The sequence below is a fragment of the Tachysurus fulvidraco genome, chromosome 6, assembly GCF_022655615.1.
Source record: "Tachysurus fulvidraco isolate hzauxx_2018 chromosome 6, HZAU_PFXX_2.0, whole genome shotgun sequence".
NCBI classification, from domain to species: domain Eukaryota; kingdom Metazoa; phylum Chordata; class Actinopteri; order Siluriformes; family Bagridae; genus Tachysurus; species Tachysurus fulvidraco.
The window spans coordinates 640-21,612 of record NC_062523.1 but is presented as its reverse complement, the minus strand read 5'-3'; the positions used below and the strand labels follow the sequence as shown (position 1 = coordinate 21,612).

At 40.0% G+C, this 20,973-nt stretch overlaps 1 long non-coding RNA gene and 1 pseudogene across 1 annotated transcript; both read left to right on the top strand.

Annotated features, from left to right (window-relative positions):
• The first annotated feature begins 1,882 nt into the window (after positions 1-1,882).
• On the top strand, positions 1,883-3,177 carry LOC125141512. The gene is made up of 3 exons (XR_007140912.1): positions 1,883-2,244; positions 2,324-2,383; positions 2,457-3,177. It is a non-coding gene; the product is annotated as an uncharacterized LOC125141512 (long non-coding RNA).
• An 8,708-nt stretch (positions 3,178-11,885) lies between these two features.
• LOC113636608 lies at positions 11,886-18,741 on the top strand (annotated as a pseudogene).
• Positions 18,742-20,973: the final 2,232 nt, after the last annotated feature.

Here is a 20,973-nt window from a genome sequence, read left to right as displayed (position 1 = left end):
CGCTCACCTGTCTCAGGTAAACTCCCAGGATGTAATTACCACTCCCTCCACCTCTACCCCGCGTGTTTCTCTGTCCAGGCCCAACACACAGATGAAGTGGCCTGCGCAGGAGCTGTTCACTCCGGCGCCAGGACACCGCAGGCCCTGGGTGCAGCAGCGGAGGACGCGTGCCGGTCCCCGGCCTAGGACCTCTCCCCCTCCACCACCGCCGGTCTTCGAGATCCCCACCCGGAACCGCTTCGCCCCCCTTCGCAAGACGGACTGCGACAACGTGATCATCGGAAACTCCATCGTCCGCCACGTCCGTGCTACGGTGGCTAAAGGTAAGGCTCGCACTCACTGCTTACCTGGTGCTCGTGTTCTTGATGTCTCTGCACAGGTACCTAGAGTCGTGAGCAGAAACACCAGAGCTGTGGTTCTTAATGTCGGCTCGAATGACACCAGCCTGAGGCAGTCGGAGATCCTGAAGAGGGACTTCAACACCCTGGTGGAGACGGTTCGCAGCACAGCGCCCACGACGAGAATCATCGTGTCTGGACCACTTCCAACTTACCAGCGAGGAATTGAAAGGTTCAGTAGACTTTTCGCTTTAAATGAATGGTTACAGTCATGGTGTCAGGCTCAGAAACTACTCTTTATCGATAATTGGAATGTTTTCTGGGAGCGTCCTAGGCTATTCCGTGCTGACAGCCTGCACCCCAGCAGAGTTGGAGCGGAGATCCTCTCGGACCACATCTCCAGGGCGCTGAACACCTTCTGACTGGTAAACTACTCTTTAAATTTAAATCTTAATAGCCATCCTTCACCTCAGCACATTGACACAGAAAATGCACACATAGCTCACCCTATAGAAACTGTGTCTGTTCCCCGAGCAGTGAGATCCAAAAGTAAATACACGAGAAGTTCTCGAAATAATCTTACTGTAATTAGACCAGAAAAATGCCAAAGAAACAAACAAAACAGTTCTTAAGGTTTGGACTTCTGAACATTAGATCTCTTGCACCCAAAGCACTTATTGTAAATGAAATGATCTTAGATAATAGCCTTACTGCACTCTGCCTCACCGAAACGTGGATTAAACCAAATGAATACATCAGTCTAAACGAGTCTACACCATCAGGATATATCTATAAGCACGAGCCTCGTCTGACTGGTCGTGGAGGTGGTGGAGGTGGTGGAGGTGGTGTCGCCACTATCCTTAGTGATTACCTCACTGTTACCCAGAGAACACAGTATAGATTTAGTTCTTTTGAAGTGCTCATCCTTAATGTTACACTATCGCACATGCACACGAAGAAATCCCTGATGTCTCTTGCTCTAGCGACCGTGTACAGACCCCCAGACCCCCAGGGCCCCAGACCCCCAGGGCCCTACACAGTTTTTCTTAGAGAATTCACAGGTTTTCTCTCAGACCTATTGGTTAACTTTCACAAAGCATTAATTGTAGGAGACTTTAACATTCATGTTGACGACACAAACGACGCTTTAGGACTCACATTTATGGACTTACTAAAATCACTTGGGCTCAAACAAAACATCACTAGTGCAACTCATCGACCTAACCACACACTAGATTTAATTATATCACACAGAATAGAAGTCACTGATATAGATATCATACCTCAAAGTGATGACATCACAGACCATTACCTCATAATGTACACACTACCTATAGAACAGACTAACTATGTCTCACCACGTTATCGACTCGGTAGAACCATTATTTCGACCACCAAAGACAGATTCACAAATAACCTGCCTGATCTGTCTGGACTTCTTACTGTACCCTCAAACTCAAACGACCTAGATGCAATGACTAACAGCATAGACGCTATATTCACTAGCACATTAGACACTGTTGCCCCAGTCAGATTACAGAAGGTTAGAGATAAAACACTTGCATCATGGTATAATAGTCATACTCACACCCTCAAGAGGGAGACCCGTAACCTCGAACGGAAATGGAGAAAAACTAAATTAGAGGTGTTTAGAATTGCGTATGTAGCAAGGTAACAAAGAGGGGCGGGGTCTCTAACCCTATTACGGATTGCCAATAAGCCACGCTTATTTAAAGGACAGGCGAAAGCGAAGGGCGGCTGGGGTCCTGTTAGCAATTGCCCGGTGCTCGGCTTGTAGCTGTGTGGGACCATTAGTCCCGGTATATTTCCCCCGGTATAAGTATTTTACTGTTTTTAGCATGTGATAGTTTGAAACTCAGGATCATTGTGGATTTGTTTTGCCAAGGTATGTTTTTTTTGTTTTTATTTGTTTTGTTTGTGTGTTTGGTTATAAGTGATGTATGTAAATGATTTAATTTATTTAGAATGTGGGTTTGATGTTCGGGACCACCGTGCAGTTGGCTGGTTGGTTTCGTTTCGTTAAGGTATGTTTAATTTTTATTTGGTTTGTTTATTTGAGTGTGACTGGTAATAATTAAATGGCCTATTTTGTTATAGGTTGTTGGATGATAGTGACTAGTCGCTGTTCTCTTTTGGGTTTTCTTTTTTGTAAAATTGACTGCTCCCTGTGGTGAATGTATGTTAAATCCCTAGCCAGCTGGTGTTTTGTTTCTTTTCGAATTATTAAGTTTGTGTAATTTGGTTTAATGGTTGGCTAGGGGATTTTGTTTTTATTTTTATTTTTCCTTTCTCTTTTTAAGTACATTTGATTTTCTGTGTCTTCCTGTACCCTTTGGGTATACCCCTTGGGTAGCTTCCCACCAATTTGTGGGGAATCAGAGACGGGGATTGATAGAGCCCCAACAGGATTTGTGTGCTTAATTGTGTGATGTATTGATATTGAGGATGCATTATTAATGATTTGTGGTGGGTTTATGGGGTGGAGATTGCTGTGCTCATACAGTTTGCAGTGAAACTACTCTTCCCTGTAGGAAGCTCTATCTTTTGTCTGCTGAGTATACCATCTGAAGGAGGCTGCTCTGGGGGACTGTGTCCGGTCAGGGTGAACGACCCAAATTATTTTTATGTTCTGTTAAATAAAGTTTAATGTGTTTTCTATTTTATGCTTACTGTAGTGGATTTTCTTTGTATGCACCTGAGTTCCCTGGGCATTCGGGTTGCTACACGTATAAGGACAGTATGTCCAGCTACAGACAGGCTCTAAAAGCTGCTAGGGCTGAGCACCTGAGCAAACTCATAGGAAATAACCAGAACAATCCCAGGTTTTTATTTAGCACAGTGGCTAGTTTAACAAAAAATCAGAAATCTGAACACACTATTCCATCACATTTCAGTAGTGAGGACTTTATGAGATTCTTCACTGATAAAATCGAAAGTATCAGGAATAAAATAGGTGACGCCCAACATATGAGAGCAACCAGTGACACAATCTCACCTAAGGCTTTACAAGTACAGGACAGGAAGAGTTAGATAAACTTATTACTACAGCTAAATCAACAACATGTTCACTAGACCCCATCCCAACTAAACTACTGAAAGAAGTGTTACATAAAGCTGGTGAGCCTCTTCTTAATATCATTAACTCCTCGTTATCTTTAGGTTACGTCCCGAAGTCTTTTAAGTTGGCAGTTATTAGGCCACTCATCAAAAAACCTAACTTAGACCCTAATGAACTATCAAATTACAGACCTATCTCACACCTTCCGTTTATGTCTAAAATACTTGAAAAGGTTGTCTGTTCAACTGAGCTCCTTCTTACAGGAGAGCAACATCCTTGAAGAGTTTCAGTCAGGTTTCAGGCCCCATCATAGCACAGAAACTGCACTTGTTAAAGTTACAAACGACTTGTTCTTAGCTTCGGACCAAGACTGTATGTCACTATTAGTTCTACTTGACCTTAGTGCTGCATTCGACACTATAGATCACAACATTCTTCTAGATCGCTTACAATATTACACAGGTATTCATGGTCAGGCTTTAAGCTGGTTTAGATCCTACCTGTCTGACCGATACCATTTTGTAGAATTAAATGGTGAATCCTCCAGTTTACTACCACTTAATTATGGGGTCCCTCAAGGATCAGTTCTAGGACCTCTGCTTTTCTCTATATACATGCTTCCATTAGGGAACATTATTAGAAGACATGGGATTAGTTTCCATTGTTATGCTGATGACACACAGTTATATATCTCATCAAAACCAGATGAAATAGCCACAGTGTCCAAATTAACTCAGTGCCTTAGAGAGATAAAAGACTGGATGAGCTGCAACTTTCTATTGTTAAACTCCGATAAGACGGAAATACTACTCATAGGTCCAAAAACCAGTGCACATAAACTCTCACAACTTAACTCCCATTTAGAGGGATGTACTATTACAAGTAGCTCGACAGTGAAAGACCTCGGTGTTATATTAGACAGTAACTTATCTTTTAAAAATCATATCGCCCATACTACCAAAACAGCCTTCTTCCACCTTAGAAACATTGCCAAGCTGAGAAACATCCTGTCTGTATCTGATGCTGAGAAGCTAGTTGATGCCTTCAGGACCTCTAGACTGGACTATTGTAATGCATTACTAGGTGGTTGTCCTGCATCTTTAATAAATAGGTTACAGTTAGTCCAAAATGCAGCTGCCAGAGTTCTCACTAGGACAAGAAAGTATGACCATATAACCCCAATTTTATCAACTCTACACTGGCTACCTGTTAAGTATAGAACTGATTACAAACTGCTGCTACTTACGTACAAGGCTCTTAATGGTTTAGCTCCCATGTATCTAACTAGTCTTCTAACACGTTACAATCCTTCACGCTCTCTGAGATCACAAAACTCAGGGCTTTTGGTAGTTCCCAGAATATCTAAGTCTACTAAAGGTGGTAGAGCATTTTCTTATTTAGCTCCCAAACTTTGGAATAGTCTTCCTGATAGTATTCGGGGCGCAGACACACTTTCCCAGTTTAAATGTAGATTAAAAACTCATCTCTTTAGTCAGGCGTACACATAATACATCCCATAATATCATGCACCAGTACATCAGACCAGCACATTTTTATGAACAGCAGATATGTTAATCCCTTTCCACCGCTTCTCTCTTTGTACCCATCCCGAGGCATCCAGACACTGTACCAGCTCCCAACGTCCTCTGTGGGACGAAGCCTTTGGACGTCCACTGAGCCGAGGCCGACTCTAAGAATCCTGAGACATCTCCAGTTAGACTCTGTGGTACTCAGGAGATCAGAAGTCCTTGAACCTCACACCAATACAACATTTAACTGACTGTATATTACAATCACACCCCCAGTGTCACCCATATGAGGATGGGTTCCTTACCAATTTAAGGCAGTTTTTCCTTGCCACTGCTGCCTGAGTCACCTCAGACTTGCTCATAGGGGAATAAATACATACACACTGTGAACTATATACATCTAATAATAATCTAGAATTTTTATTCTGTTAATTCTTATTTCTTTTATTATTCGTTATTTCCTTTATCATTAATTATGTTTACCTTCTGCTCTGTGTTTATGTTCTGTAAAGCTGCTTTGAGACAATGTCTATTGTAAAAAGCGCTATACAAATAAACTTGAATTGAATTGAATTGAAAGTCCTTTAATTGAGCAGAAACTCAGAGTTCTCAATTAGGACTTTAACAACAAATGTAGCTTGATTGGAAACCATGAGGCTTCCCTCTACCAAACAAATTTGCTTCTATGGTAGCTCAGCTTATATGCTGGCTACCTCCCGGCACTAGTGCCCCCAAGCTGCTCCCAGAGGTACTACAACCCTGCTTGCAGCTACCCCTTAGAAATCAACAAACATAAAAGGAACAAAATAACACAATAAAAGAAACCGGTAACACCTTGTCTGTTACATGACCCATGGCAAATTTTTAAATTCTGGGTATGATACGAGTCAACCTGAGTAGGATCAGATAACATGGCTACCTTGTAATTTACAGGATCTAGTATTTTTACAATTTTACCTGGGCGTTTCCATTTTGGTGAAATCTTAGCCATAAAAGCCTCATCTGCACACGAGAGAGGGTGTGTACACACCCAAACTAAATCACCCTCAATGAAGTTTTGAGCTCTTCTCTTAAGGTTGTAGTATTTTATTTGTTTAGTTTGTGCCTTCTCTACGTTTTCTCCTGTTACTGACTCGTATAGAATTTTTTGGCGTTCTAGAGTACTATAGGCTGGTTGGTCAGGATCTGGTGGATTCTGTAAAGCTCTCTGCAGAGGACCTTTCAATTGTCATCCTAGTGCAATCTCAGCAGGTGTGTACCCAGTACTTCCGTGCCATGCGGTATTTAGTGCAAATCTGAACTCACATATCCACTGATCCCAGGTACGGTGGTTTTGTTCGACGTACATGGCAATCATAGTCTTCAAATTTTGATTGACCCGTTCAGTGAGGTTTGACTGAGGGTGGTATGCGGTGGTGAGTTTTTGTGTTACTTGCCACTGCTTACATACTTGGTCCGAGAGGTTTGAGGTAAATTGTGTACCTCTATCAGACACGATGAAGGCTGGTGTTCCCCATCTTGTGAAAATCTCCTCTATAAGAATTCGTACAATGATTGCAGCCTTAGCAGTTCTCATGCGGAAAACCTCTACCCATTTTGTGAAATAGTCGACTATAACCAGAAGATACTCATTCTGCCGGGTGCTCCGTGGAAATGGTCCCATGATGTCCATGCCCAGCATATATCCAGGCTCGACTATGGGCACACTTTGTAGACCACCCGCAGGTTTTAAGTTAGTGGGCTTATGCTGTTGACATGTCTTACAGTTTTTGCAGTGCTGTCATACATCTGTAAGTATCGATGGCCAATAAGCAAATTCTAAAAGTTGCATTAGAGTTTTGAATTTACCCAAGTGACCACTCAGGGGGCTGTCATGTGCATAAGTTAACATTACTTCCTTCAGTTTTGCAGGGACTACAATTTGAAGCCTTTGGCCTTATTTAGAGTCTGGAAGGCTCCTAAATAACACTTCATTTTTAAAAACGTAGTGAGTTCTCTTAAGATCTGTGTTTTTTTGGGTCTTGGCTTCAACTATGATCTCTTGGCACTCTGTGTCATTTTTTTGTTCATCAGCGATTTCTTCTTGTAGTCTTCTGCCTTGCCCTGTTGTTAATTGTTTGCTCCACCCACTTCTTGGTTACCATGTACACTAATTGTACTCAATCTTTCCTCCAGGTGTGTTGTCTTTGTCTCTGATTGTCTCTGCTTTGTTATTGGTTCTTGTTCACTATATCTACTCTGTTTGTTCACTTCCCTGGTGTTAGTTGTTGTTTGGTGTAGTATGTTGTCTGTTCCTGTTCCCTGTTCTGCTCAGTGTTCTGCCCTGTTTTGCCTGCTTATTTGTGTACTTGTTTCTTGTCTTGGATTAATAAAACTTCAAACTGCATTTGGATCCTCACTCGCCTCTGTGACTCATCGTGACAGAACGAATAACCGAAATGGATCCAGCAGATATTCTGTTTTGCTTATGCCAGGAAGGTTCCTCAATTAAGGAATACGCTGAGGTCTTTTTGGACCTATGTAACCAGGTGGACTTTGGGGAGAAGGCCCTGAAAGACATCTTAAGGCATGGAATGGAGAGCAAGGTGCGCTACTTAATGCCGGCTGACCGAGAAATGGGGTCGTTGTCAGACTTTGTCAACTTAGCGTTGCTCCTGGGCAGGTCCGCGTTACCACGGGCAGTGGAGAGACGGAAGCCGGCCTTAAATATTTTTTGGGGGGCAGCAAGCATCGGCGTCCGTGGGCTACGGAGCCTAACCAGCCACGAACGCCCGAATGCTCTACAGTGCCTCCGTCCAGCCCAGTCCCATGCACACCTGTGACCAAGCCGGTTCACATGGCTACTGTACCGGCAAGCTCGGCTGAGGCCAGTGCGAACCGGCTGGTCTCCAAACTGGCGGATACCCCGATGAGCTGGGTCGTCGGAACCAGATGGGCCAGCCGGGTCGACGGAACCAGCCGAACCGACCGGATCAACGGGACCAGCCGAACCGACTGGGTCAACTGAACCAACCGGACCGACTGGGTCGACGGAACCAGCCGAACCAGCCGGGTCGACCGAAATGACTGCGTCCGCCTGCGGCACCACCCTGGTCTCCGGTCCTGCTCTGGTCTCTGGCCCCGCCTCCAGCACCACCCTGGCCGCCAACTCCGCTTTGGTCCCTGGCTCGACCCGTGGCACCACCCTGGCTCCCAGTCCTGTCCTGGTCTCTGACTCTGCCTCCAGCACCACTCTGGCCACCAACTCCGCTTTGGTCCCTGGCTCGACCTGCGGCACCACCCTGGTCTCCGGTCCTGCTCTGGTCTCTGGCTCCGCCTCCTGCTCTGCCGGCTCCGCCCTGGCCTCCTGCTCCGAGACTCATTTATGTGGCCTAATGTAAATGGGACAATTTTAACAAATCAGATAGCTATCGGATCAGAGACAACACATGAAGTGACCAGGTGTAAAAAGGCCCTTAGACTTTATATCTCAGAACACTGACTTTTTCCTAGCGACACATATCCACTAGATGGCAACATCTGACCGCAGTAAGTAAACCACACAATGTGCTGCATCTGTTATTACTCTTTCAGTAAACTTTCATCCTCAACATTAGTGTGCAGAACATTTCACGTCAACAACATATGATATTACTGTACAATATTTAATACTTTCAAAGTAAATCTGACTGCATCCATGTGATGTTACCAGCACGTTACCAGCATCAGTAAAGCTGATATAGACCAACATCTTCACAGAATGTTTATCTAATACAGTTATATCTCCAAACTGCCCCAATAGTATAAAACCATTCTAATACTTAGTTAAGATTGTATAATATGTTTATATTAATTTACATTTAAAAAATTTAGATTTTTTATTTTACCTCACATTACATCAGAATTGTGAGAAAACATCCACAATAAATTATAAAGAAGTATGAAACACTGTTGGCTATGGGATTTTTTAAATTAACATTTGTTCTTCTTCTTATTATTATTATTGTATGTTGCCTACATTTACTCAAATAATAGCAATATAAAATATAAAGGAAATCACAGTTCAAGTTAGGCATAACATAACATAATAAAATCTCTTAATGTCACTTAAGTTACTTTAATCATTTATTTTAGAGATATTTATTATTATTATTATTTATTATTATTATTCAAAAATATATATATTTAGCTGTAATATAGTTTGTGTTCATTTTTTCTCATAAGGGAAAATTTATTATATAAATATTATATATATATATATATATATATATATATATATATATATATATATATATATATAAAATAAATTTTTATATATATATATATATATATATATATATATATATATATATATATATATATATATATAATTTATTATTTACTGACATTAAAAATGGTCAAAATGGTTTCAAAACAATCTCCTGGCTTTGAAATATACCAGCCTGTAATTGTGCATTAACTTTTGTGCCTCTAGAGTGAAAATAATTCAAAATTTCTGTTTTTTTTTTTTTACTAGAAAATGAGGCATTTTTGCATATTAATGAGGTTTATTATACCAAATATTACAACTTTTTTTGCAAAATATATGTTAATATGTTTTAAACAAGTTAGACAAAACGGTGCCAGAGATGCCCAGAGCAGATAGTCGTGAGATATAGTGTCAAATGCCAAAGAGATGTCGAGAAGAATCAAGAAACAAACTGAACCACGAGCCATGAGTAAATCATTAACCACCCTAAGTAATGCTGTCTCCATACTGTGATGTTATCAAAGGTATGTTGAGTAGAAACTGAACCAAATTCATTGGAGGGTGGGGGCTAGAGGTGAAGTGATTATATATACTATTGATTTTATTTTGAAAAGATTGCAAAACTAACTCAGTGCTCTGCTGAGCTATCGATGTCAGGTGGAGGTGGATGGTGACTAAAGGGTCCCAACACTAATTCCTTCCTGTCAAAGTCTTCAAATTATTGCTGATAAAGACCAGACCATACAGCTGACTGACACAGCATTGGTTCAGAGAAGGCATGACAGCCTCCGGGCAGCTCCAGCAACAACAATGTCATGAGTCGTCCCTGGCAGGATGACCACCGAGAGACGTGACTCCAGACAGGGGTAGAACATCAGGATTGATGAAGTAGCTCCATAAAATTATATGATCAGACTAGGAACTCGGAACACTGGGTGTGGCATATATATATATATATATATATATATATATATATATATATATATATATATATATATATATATATATATATATATATATAATGAGAGAGAGAGAGAGAGAGAGAATGAATTGTAATTTTTCATGCTGAAATATGAAGATACACTCCTCTTTTTCTTCACCCTTCACTTGTTGCTCTACATTTGAGGCAAATTTTTGATGCATTTTAAATGTATTTTATTTTCAGATTAAAATTTAACTTATGATAAGTTCAGAAATAAAATCAAAGTGTACTTTGTTTCATTTCCTTATCAACCCTAATGATTGAATTAATTGTTATTTCCTTAAGTTTTAACACTAGACATTGTTACAAAGCAGATTTACAGAAATATATAAATTCACAATAAAAATATTAAATGTAAGTTTATCCATAATGAGAGTCAGAGGTGACAATGATGAAGAAAAAACTCACTGAGAGAAAATGAGAGACAGTCTTTATTATTGCCCCACACACATTACAGCACAGTGGAAATCTTTCTTTGCTTTTCACACCTTTTTTTTTGGAGGTTGGGGTCAGAGCACTGGGGCAGTGATGATGCAACACCCCTGGTGCACAGAGAGTTAATGGCCTTGCTCAGGGCACCAACAGGGGAAACTTGGTTGTGGGTGACATCTGGGTGGGTGATGCAGTTGTATAGCCAGGGGCTTCATTATACTTAAAACATGAAGTATGTCTTATTGATCTTCTCAACTGATTCCTGACAGGGACTCAAGAAAGAAACTGATCATATCAACTGCAGTCCAAAGTCATCTCAGTGGTCTCTCAGAAGTTCTACCCACAGCACTTCCATGTATCTCCCAGACTCCATGTGGAGCACCTCAGCAGCAACAAGAGCGATGATGAGACATGAGAGTTCAACCAGAAATTGAGCATCAGGTCTGGAGAGAAGAAGGAGTTTGGACACTGGGAGCTCAGGAGTAGCATGTGGGGAGAGGGGATGAGAGAGAGAGTGAGATATGGACATATTTTAGGTGTTCAGACAGGGACTCTGGCAGACTCTGACAAGACTAGCTATGAAATCATAACCAAAAGTCTAGAGTCAGAAGGTGATACAGACATGGGGGCTTCCTGGGATGTAAAGTGTCCCACCGCTCCACAGTCTGCAGACCTGAGTGACTTGCGAGGGTGATAAGGAGACAACATCCAGACATCCCAGTTCACTATATGCCCATTAACCCTCCAGATCTGCTCCTTTACCTGAGAAAATATATTCATAAAAATCTAAACTAAACAAATGTGTTTTTATCCTGGACTTAAACACTGAGACTGTGTCTGAGTCCCGAACACTAATTGGAAGTCTGTAGTATAGAGAAATCCTAGTACAAGCACTTCTGTCTCTCCCAGTTAAGCAGGAAGAAGTTAGTAAGAATCTAGTGTCCAATGTCCTTCACACACTCTTTAGACTTATTAATCATAATGATTTCTTCAATCTTGAACACTTGTATGATGAGGTACCATATTTAAGGAGAAAAGCAGTGGGCCTTAAACAGAACCTTATGGAAGTCACCAGTTACACCTACAAACTGATAACTATCAGACAAATCAGACCTCAGCTATGAGAGGGCAATTCCAGCAACATTTTCTAGTCTATAAAGTAGTACAGGAGAGGAGCACATTGTACAGCCTATCTAATGCAGAAATCACATCATCTACAGCTCTTCATGAGAACTGTTGTCATTTGCTCACTGACTCCACCCTACATGTGAATTACCACAACTTATTGTGTGACCACTAAACCATATGGAGGTTTTGTTGTGTAATACTACTGATCATTAAGTCTTTATGCATGGTTATAAATCATTAATGTTTGTGGATCAGGATAAAGAGTGGCACGGACATGGAGATCCCCGAGTGTCACAGCTGGAGGAGACACAGATGTGTGAGGATCCAAACAGGAACAAGGTCAGATAGTCACATTTACATCTCTACGTGTGCTACAGTTTATTCATCATGACATAATCATGCATGATACATGTGATATATTAAGAACAATTGATGGTTGATGGTCACATCATGGTCATGTGTGAAGTGTTTTTCTTCATTAGCTTTCTTCAGAGAGAAATGCTAATTACAAGTTTATCTTTAAGAACTAGATTTGACTGGCTTTTTGCCAATTGTCCAATTCAGTGCAATTCAGTTTTATTTCACTTTTGGAAATACCACAAAGAAGCTTTACAGTAATCTGGATAGAGATATAGATTTAGATTTATCCTCAATGTGTTGAGCAGCTGTATACTACAGAGTCACACTGTGCTGTGTGGTGAAAGGACCTTTGGTATGGACATCATGGTCATATGTATTTCATTAGTTTCCAGGTGATGATATCAACTCTATAATGAATGAGACTTAAGCATAATTTCTAGCAAGTGCAATCATCAGGTTATCCAACTGAGACCATACACAGCTTTGTTATGGTGTCCATGTACTACCATCTATAGCAACCTCATGGCAAAACCTAAGCTGTGCATGTGGAACCATCTTCAGCAGAAATTCTAATGATTCTGAGGCTCAAGGAGATGTAGAGCATTAGGATGGGATCAGGTCTAGAGGACAGCAGGATTAAGGTTCACTGCCAGCTCATTGGACAATGGGAGTATTTTTTAGCTCATCATACAGAGAATACATAGATTACAGTATTAGGTTTTATGTCTTGTAATGGGTCAAGAAGATGTACATGCAGAGACTCAAACAAAACTAGCTATGACATCATCATTTTGCCCCAGGCCTTCTTTTCAGACATCATTGTGTAACGTGAGTCAACACCTTTTAGTCTGGGGTTCAATAGCTGCTAGGTTAAAGGATTTAGGTACATAGCCAATGCTAAGTGAGTATTCTACAAACCCCATTCCAAAAAAGTTGGGACACTACAAATCGTGAATAAAAACAGAATGCGATGATGTGGAAGTTTCAAATGTCAATATTTTATTATTTTATTTAATATTTTATTCAGTTTACACTGAGAAAATGGGTCATTTTAAGGGAAAAATAAGTTGATTTTAAATTTCATGGCATCAACACATCTCATAACAGTTGGGACAAGGCTGTGTTTCCCCCTGTGTGGCATCCCGTCTTCTTCTTATACCAGTCTACAGACGTCTGGGGACGGAGGAGACAAGTCTCTCATGTTTAGGAATAGGAATGTTGTCCCATTCTTACCTAATACAGGCTTCTAGTTGCTCAGCTGTCTCAGGTCACATTACCTTCGTCACATCTTCCTCTTCATGAGGCGACAAATGTTTCCTATGGGTGAAAGATCTGGACTGCAGGCTGGACATCTCAGTCCCCAGATCCTTCTTCTACAGCCATGATGTTGTAATAGATGCAGTATGTGATCTGGCATCGTCATGTTGGAAAATGTGAGGTCTTCCCTGAAGGAGACGACGTCTGGATGAGAGCGTACGTTGTTCTAGAACTTGGATCTACCTTTCAGCATTGATGGTGACTTTCCATATGTGTAAGCTGCCCATGTCACACACACTCATGTAACCCCACACCATCAGAGCTGCAGGCTTCTGAACTGAGCGCTGATAACAGCTTGGGTTGTCCTCGTCCTCTTTAGTCCGGATGACACGACGTACAGTTCACCAAAAAGAACTTTATTTGTCTGACCGCAGAACAGTTTCCACTCTGCCACAGTCCATGTTAAATGAGCCTGGGCCCAGAAAAAACACCTGCGCTTCTGGATCGTGTTTAGATACGGCTTTTTTTTTGACCTATAGAGATTTAGGTGGCGACGGCGAATGGCGGTGGATCGCGTTCACCAACGATGTTTTCTGGACGTTTTCCTGAGCCCATGTTGTGATTTCCATTACAGTAACATTCCTGTATGTGACGCAGTGCCGTCTAAGGGCCCGAAGATCACGACATCCTGTACGGTTTACCGGCCTTGACCTTTAGACACAGAGATTGTTCCAGATTCTCTGAACCTTTGAATGATATTATACACAGTAGATGATGAGAACTTCAAACTCTTTGTACTTTTTCTCTTCGCCGCAGCTTTGGGGGAATCGGTGATCCCAACTTTTTTGGAATGTGTAGCTCTCATGAAATCCAAAATGAGCCAATATTTAGCATGACATTTCAAAATGTCTCACTTTCAACATTTGATATGTTATATTATAGATAAGTTTATGAGATTTGTAAATTATTGCATTCCTTTTTTATTCACAATTTGTACAGCGTCCCAACTTCGGGTTTGTACATTCTGTAGTATTACAGATTTATTGTATATAGGATCATCGTATATAGGTTAAAATAAAACTACTGTAAGATCTGAACACTTTATTATGTCAGCAACATGTGTATGTGTAAGATAAGGAATATTCCTTGGACTTAGTGATTAGTCTGCTGGGACGTGTTGTGGCGTTAGAGAGAATCCATGCTGCATATCTTGGTTCATCCAGAGAAAGTGACTTCAACCCCAAAATCAGATTATCCCAGTGCCTCAGGTTTCCACACCAAACTGTAAAATGTTTAGGGATTTAGTGATGTGAAATATGCTGAAAACTGTATTTTTTAAACATGCAGTTCTAATGAGTATTATTAGCGATAAACAAAACCTCTGGCCTTACATACAAAAATATTTATAAACCTTACTGACCTTCCTACAGGTTTGAAAGCGATAATAAAGAAAATTTTGGATAAAGAGAAATATACAGATTTTCTACAGCAGAACTTTTTTATAGCTAGTGATTTTTAGACCACGGTGGCTAAAATTGTTGAAACCAGCAGATGAATTAATACAAACAGGAAAACGAACAAAAGAGTACATTTATAAGACTAAAACAGTTTTATTCTTTACTAGCTTACTTCCTGTTTTAAAGTTACTTCTAGGACGCAATGTATAAATAAAAAAGTCTAGATTTGGCTTTGGTGGCATTCCTGTTAATGCCATTGTATTATGTTTTACTTCATTTCAATTAAATATTTAATTGAATCACTAGATTTTTAAATCTGATGAGTTTAATTCTGAAGCATTTCTTGATTTGCAGACTTCACAGAGCATTTCCCAGGTCCAGAACAACATAGCAGAGCTTGGATATGAAAAGGGACTGCAGTCCATGTCTGATTGTGATCTAGCCCAGATCAGACACCATGGTTATCACATGAGCACTGTGGAGGGATCTGACCAATACAAGATAAAAGAAGAAATTGTGCTGAATCAGGATGGACAGTCTTCTGAAGACGAAGTGGCGGAGGACTGTGCAGAAAGTGAGAATCACTCCATCCTTCCACCGTCTGTTCTCGATAAATCCGGTGTCATTGCTGAACATTTTATTGCTAACACTCGCCGCAGTAGTGCAGCACCAGATGAGCTTCGGTCTCCTCACCGAATTCAGCAGGAAGTAACATCAAGCAAAAATGAGGCTGTAAATTCTGCCCTCCTGTCCCCAAGAGAGGAGATGGTGTCTGGATCAGATCGACATGTTTGTAGAAGGAGAGATTCCACTCTGTCTAAACAGGAACAGCTGCTGATTGATAAGGTCAGGCACTACTATGACAATGCTGAAGAGAATGATGCAGGTTTCAGCCTAAAGCGAAGAGAGAGTCTGACGTACATCCCGAGTGGGTTAGTGCGCACTTCTGTCAGCCACTTTAACAAAATCCCTCACACTGAACAGATTAAACCTCCAAACACAGAAACATCGTTATTGTCATCATCATCTGCAAGTTCTGACATCATCACAAAACCTGATGAACACAGAGATCTGCTCAGCACAGAGGTCGATGGCTCTATGAGTCTCAAATCAGAAGAGGAATTTTTCCTTTCTTCAGCTTAAAAATGATTAAGGTTTGGCAGAAAATGGAGAAAGAGGTCACAAGCTCTCTGAGAGAAAATAGGTAGTAAATAAGAGATATTTCACGATTCAGAGAAACGTGTTCACTTTCCCAAAGTTTCAGTACAAACAGAGAAGGTCAAGTTCGAGAGCAACTGAGTACTGCTGAAGATAGCACTATTACAGAAGAATCACCAGTCAAGGTAGAACACTGCTATAACTATTATACCTTAATATTATACACAGTAAATGTGTGTGTGTGTGTGTGTGTGTGTGTGTGTGTGTGTGTGTGTGTGTGTTTTACACTTGATTTTTAAAGAATTTTCTGGATTAACTGAAAAATAAATTGTTTTGTCTTAATTAAGTGTAAAGAAGATGAAAAGGAAAAAAAGACGAGATGTACGTGTCTTCAGCCTGACAGAGAAGTTCAACCAGCACTCACAGAGCAGAGCGATGATTAATCAGACCAGGAAACAGACCTCAGAGACAACCATATATAAAGATCATCCAATAAATATACCTTCAAAATATACCTTGGTATTTTGTTATTAGATTTCTGTGCTAATAAAGTTTTGTCCATATTGAATACCAGGATCAAACATGAGGGTGTTAAAGTATCTTAGTGCCTGGGCTACTGGGGTGAATGAAATTTTCCCTGAGATTTTTTACCTGACAAACCTTTTCAACACTACAGAGCAGATTGGAGCTGTGGTCCCTGTCTTTAAGAAGGGGGATTAGAGGGTTTGTTCCAGCTCACTACTCAGCAATGTGGATTATTTCCTGACTTGGGATCTGCTGTCAGGGCTGCTAGGGACTGGGGATCTGCTGTCAGGGCTGCTAGGGACTGGGGATCTGTCAAGGCTGCTAGGGACTGGGGATCTGTCAAGGCTGCTAGGGACTGGGGATCTGCTGTCAGGGCTGCTAGGGACTGGGGATCTGCTGTCACATATTTTACTCATAATTTTCTAGACAGAAGCTCTAGATGCAGCCATGGAACAGAGGATGACCGGTGCGTCTGCTGCATTGCTCTCAGGATTGCATGTTGCATCTTTGTTATTTGCAGATGATGTGGTTATGTTTGCTTTATTGAGCATGTTGGGAATGAGATATTGCTTCTAGCAAAAGATATTACACATCTTGGAATTTGTGAATCCTAAAGAGGAGCTGGGGGAATTGACTAGGGAGAGGGAATGCTGGGTATCTCTGCATTGACTGATGCCCCTGTGACCTAGACACAGATAAGTAGAAGAAAATGGATGGATGGATAATTTATCAATTTTTATCACAAAAACCTTTTTATAGGTGTGCAGACATTCATTATGTGTATATGTATGTGTGTATCTGATATAGGTGCATTATTCAGTTATTATAATGTATTTCAGAAGAACATCTTAAATCTTGGCTTTGCAACACAGAGGTTGGTGTTTGGATAATGTGACATAATATATGAGTAAATAATATCTATCATATCTATCACAGCTTCCCTTCAAATTCATAAAATCGTACTATTATAGGGTCAAGAGGTATTTGTTAAGAGATTGTATTTGAAAATTTTCTATTAGACAAAATTTTGTCAGAATATTTTTACATTACATATATTTCCATTATCACAAAACAGAACTTTAAAATATAGTAATTTAAACTAATTTAAACATTTTGATGGTCAGTCATTTAAAATCGAATATGACAGCAAAGTGTCATTCAGATTGGTAGAAGGTTCTGTTCAGCAAGTAAACAAGGAAACGTGGTCATTAAAGATTACGTAAAACAGAAGAAGATAAAATTAGTGTTAATACCTAGACTGTTAATATCTACACTGGAACATCTCTATGCTTAGAGGAGCACACAGCATTAGATCACTGGAGATCTACCCTGTATCTTCTGTTTTATTTGTACAACCCGGGAAATGAGCAAATATGTTCATAAATCAATAGAAACATCGTAAACAAACTAATGAACCATTAACATTACATTATGTAAAAAAACAAATACAGTCTTATTACCAATACTAGTGGTTTTCAGCAGTGCACTTACATGTGAACCTGAAAAGCCTTTAGGTTTATCAAATAAAGGGACCACAGTTTAAAGCAGCTGCTCATAGTAGGACGAGCAGGAATATTACTTTTACACCTTAAAGTCAGTAAAACATTAGTTCGACTCCTAGTGATGATGTAATAATTACACTCTGTGCCTGATGTTGATTAATCTGTTTTAATTTTATTTTACAGTTAAACCAAACCTGGCACTGTCACTGACAGCATGTGTTCAGACAACACAAGACGTACGACCTACGCATTCTTCCTCCTCCAGTAATGTGACCGTTTTATCACCAGAACCTTCACACTTGAAAAGCCCCGTGCCAGTCGAGGGATTTCCTTGGCCCAATGTAAGCAAGCTGCGTTCTTTATACACTTCTCTGGAGTGTGCTTCTCTCACACCATCCACTTCTGGTGCAAACTCACTCAGTCCAGGCTGCAGACTAGACAGCAAAACATCTCGCATTCAGTGCTCTGGGTCTCTGGATCAGAAATTGGTTGGCTTTGGCTGGACTAATCTACAGAACATGAAGGGGAATAGTGATTACTGCATCTCAGCACAGACAACATTACCCAACAACAGGACCATTTCTGTGCTGGAGAAATCCAACACAAACCCCAGCGTTACAAAATGGTGTCCAAAGCAGATCAGGAACCAGAATCAAGGAAAATAATACTGATAAACACAGTAATGCCACACAGCAGGCTGTCGTCAGAAACCTCTGTGAAAAATTTCTTAATCTTAGTTAACTGAACTGTAAACTGTGTATATATATATGTATATATATATATATATATATACAAACATATATATATATATATATATGTATGTATATATATATATACACACACACTGTAGTGTGCTCTGTGTAGGGAAGATGAAGGTGTTTGGGATACGGCCCTCACAATTACTTATATAATATAATAATCTAGAGCAGAGACACATAATGAATGTAATACGTGTCACTGCATGGTCAAGCCTCTGAAACATCTTCAGATCATTTGGTTCGGCTTCACACTGAAACTTTACTGAATCAATGGCAATTTTCTCTTCTAAAAATTAATTAATTAATTAACTGAAAAACTAGTATGCATGCTTTCATTTAAGCCAAACAGGAGGCAGACTTCACAGGTGACTAGAGACCCAGACGAGGTTTTACACAGTCAGGTGCGACTCCTGGATAAAGTTTGACGATCCCTTATTAAAAAGGTCTTTAGTAATTTGGTGTTGTGGAGGTGGAGAGCATTGTCTTACACATCACTCAGTGTTCAGTTGGGCTGAGATGTGATTTATGTATTTTTTTTTTTATCAAACCAATCATTGAGCCTTTGTTCCCTATGGATGGAAGATGAGTATTCCTGTAAGAGACCACAACTATCTGCAGAGAAATGTTTCAAATGTAATGAAGGGAAACCATTATTTTAACCATAGGAGTGATTTGAGAGGAGTAAATACATGCGATTGGTCAGTTGTAAACAAAATTGTGACTTAAGTCTGATTAGATTCTCATTTCTCTTTTTAATCTTTAATTTAATTTTTCAAAAAGTAAATGCGGACTGAAATGGATTAAAAACATTAACAGTAACCTCTGATTAATGTAATGTACTTACTGTAAATGGGAGTTAAGATCTTTTTAGGTTTTTAGTATAAAATATATAAGGAATATTATTTTTAAATTTAAATGTTCATTTGGTTTTTATTTATATGATTTTGCAACTTATTTAACACTAAACTTTATCCTGTATAAAAATCAATGTAAATGTGTTTTTTCTTTATAACAACCATGTCGTGGAATTTTCACCAAACATCTGATTGTAATTTATAGTAAAGATTCCTTTACAGCATTTTATTCCAGTTCTTTGTTCATTTTATCTAAACTGTAAATTGTAAAGATCACTTTCAGAATTCTCCTGAAGAAAAGCTTTAAGTAAACCTTTAAAAAAATAAAAAGGTTGGTTTTTTTGTCTTTATTCTGATTGCTATATAATAATTTATCTGATATTAAGATCTTGAAGATGATTGTGTTTTATTTAGACGTTTTTATTAAAAATGCAAGATAAATAAGTGCGTAGAGTTTTTCTGTATTTTGTCTAATCTGACATATCTTCAAGCTTCAATCTAATTAATGGCGAAAAAACAGTCCAGCCGCCTGAGTCAGCAGTCTTACTGTACACACAATCAGGCTTGGCTTCTTATACTAACCCGTTTCATTCATTAATTCATTTTCTACCGCTTATCCGAACGTCTCGGGTCACGGGGAGCCTGTGCCTATCTCAGGCATCATCGGGCATCGAGGCAGGATACACCCTGGACGGAGCGCCAACCCATCACAGGGCACTCACACTCTCATTCACTCACACACTCTACGGACAATTTTCCAGAGATGCCAATCAACCTACCATGCATGTCTTTTGGACTGGGGGAGGAAACCGGAGTACCCGGAGGAAACCCCCGAGGCACGGGGAGAACATGCAAACTCCACACACACAAGGCGGTGGTGGGAATCGAACCCCCAACCCTGGAGGTGTGAGGTGAACGTGCTACCCACTAAGCCACCGTGCCCTCTAACCCGTTTCAAATCAATTTTATTTGTATATTGCTTTTAACAGTGGACATTGTCTCAAAGCAGCTTTGTAGAATGTAAAAAAAAATAAAAAAATAGAACAAACATTTCAAGGTGTAATAATAGATTTATAAAGAATAATTATATGTATCCCTAATGAGCAAGCATGATGCAATGGTGGCAAGGTAAAACTCCCTGAGATGATATGTGGAAGAAACCTTGAGATGAACCAGACTCAGAAGTGAACCTCATCCTCATGTGGGTGATGCAGAAGAGTGGTATTATAAATAATGTCCTTTCTACAGTTGTATACAGTCACTTGGATTCGTTTAACATTTAGTTCATTACAGATTTAACACTAATTCCTCTGTTCTGAAACCTTTAAATGTTCAATGAAGGAAATACAGCACATGTAGAAAGTTTGAGGATAATATCCTCTCAAT